The 1,910-nt window shown below is 40.4% G+C and overlaps 1 protein-coding gene across 1 annotated transcript in view; it reads right to left on the bottom strand.

The window, feature by feature from the left end:
• The window catches only part of ZNF550 (zinc finger protein 550), a 13,585-nt gene that overhangs the window by 1,642 nt on the left and 10,033 nt on the right, over positions 1-1,910 (bottom strand). The window lies entirely within an intron of this gene.

Raw genomic sequence — 1,910 nt, 5'->3', positions numbered from 1 at the left:
GCCTATGATAACTGCTGCATTTTTACATCTCTAACCCAGGCTACCAAATACTTCTTATGGCACTTGTATCCTTGACACCATTAAAGGGAAAATCTGGAGATCAGGCTGGACCAGGGGACAGCGGATCTGGAGTAAAGACATTCCTCTTTACAGTTCGGAGTAAGGAAGAGATAATCGAGTTTTGATGACATTGTCTGAAAGGCATTTGCTTCCAGAATTGAACCCTTACATCCATCTGGCAAGGGGTCAATAACCAGAATATATAAGGAGCTTAAACAACTCTATAGGAAAAAATCTAAGAATCCGATTTAAAAATGGGCAAAAGATCTGAATAGACATTTCTCAAAAGAATACAGGCAAATGGCAAACAGGTATATGAAAAACTGCTCAACATAACTGACTATCAAAGAAATGCAAATCAAAACTACAATGAGATATCATCTCATCCCAGTTAAAATGGCTTTTATCCAAAAGACAGGCAATGACAAATGGTGGCAAAGGATGCTGAAAAAAGGGAACCCCCATACACTGTTGGTGGGATGTTAAATTACTACAACTACCATGGAGAACAGTTTGGAGATTCCTCAAAAAACTAAAAATAGAGCCACCATATGATCCAGCAATCCCAGCGGAGGTATATATCCAAAAGAAAAAAAAAAAAAATCAGTCCATCAAAGAGATATCTGCACTCCCACATTTACAGTACTATGCACAATAGCCAAGATCTGGAAACAATTTAAGGGGTCCATCAACAATGAATGGACAAAGAAAATGTGGTGTGTATACACAATGGGGTACTGTTTGGCCATAAAAAAAGGAGATCCTATCATTTGCAACAACATAGACGGAACTAAAAATGAAAACAATTGAAATCATGGAGAGAGAGAGTAGAAAGATGGTTACCAAAAACTGGGAAGGGCAGTAGGGTGGAGTAGGGAGGAAGTGAGGATGGTTAATAAGTACCAGAATAAAGTTAGGAAAGAATGAATAAGACCTGGTATTTGATAGCACAACAGGGTGGCTATGGTCAACAATAATTTATTGCATACTTTAAAATAACTAAGGGTATAACTGGATTGGTTGTAACACAGAGAAAGGATAAATGCTTGAGGTGACTGATACTTCCTTTACTTTGATGTGATTATTATGCATTGTATGCCTATATGAAAATATGTGCCCCAAATATGTGTACACCTATGTACCCACATAAATTAAAAATTAGCTGGGCATAGTGGTGCATGCCTGTAATCCCAGCTACTCCGGAGGCTGAGACAGGAGAATCGCTTGAACCCGGGAGGCGGAGATTGCAGTGAGCTGAGATTGCGCCATTGCACTCCAGCCTGGGCAACGAGCGAAACTCTGTCTCGAAAAAGAAAAAGAACTGAAGCCTTTTGGTGCTATGAGAGTTTAAGGAAGTGGCACTTAACAAGACTGGAAAGCAAAAGAGATCACGGAAGGCTTTCTAGAGGAGGTGTCCCATAAGCTGAGTCCTATAAGAGAAGCCAGGATCATTGCGAGAGGAAGTGGGAAATGGGTTGAAGATGAGGAAGTAAAAATGGGTTGATTCACCCTTTGGGCACCAGGTGCCTGGTGAAACCAATATAAAAGGGTGATTAGAGTTGGAGGAAGAGAATGAAGATCCAGCACAAAAGGGATAGAAGGACACACAGGAACAAATGGTACAAAAGGCCTAGCAATGATAAGATCTGATAAGTTTCTGCTGTGTCAGGAGGCACAGTGCATGGCGGACAAGATTGTACTGGAGACAGAATGACTCAGTTCAAATCCTGCGTCTGTCAAGTGGGTTGATACTGGAGGATGACTTTCTCCACCAGGTCTCAAATTCCTCAACTAAGAGTCATGAAGTTAAATGAGAAAATGCACAAATGCACAGTTTTTTTTTTTTTTTT

Source organism: Colobus angolensis, unplaced genomic scaffold, assembly GCF_000951035.1.
Source record: "Colobus angolensis palliatus isolate OR3802 unplaced genomic scaffold, Cang.pa_1.0 Scaffold96, whole genome shotgun sequence".
Classification (NCBI taxonomy): domain Eukaryota; kingdom Metazoa; phylum Chordata; class Mammalia; order Primates; family Cercopithecidae; genus Colobus; species Colobus angolensis.
This window is presented reverse-complemented; position numbering and strand designations above follow the sequence as displayed.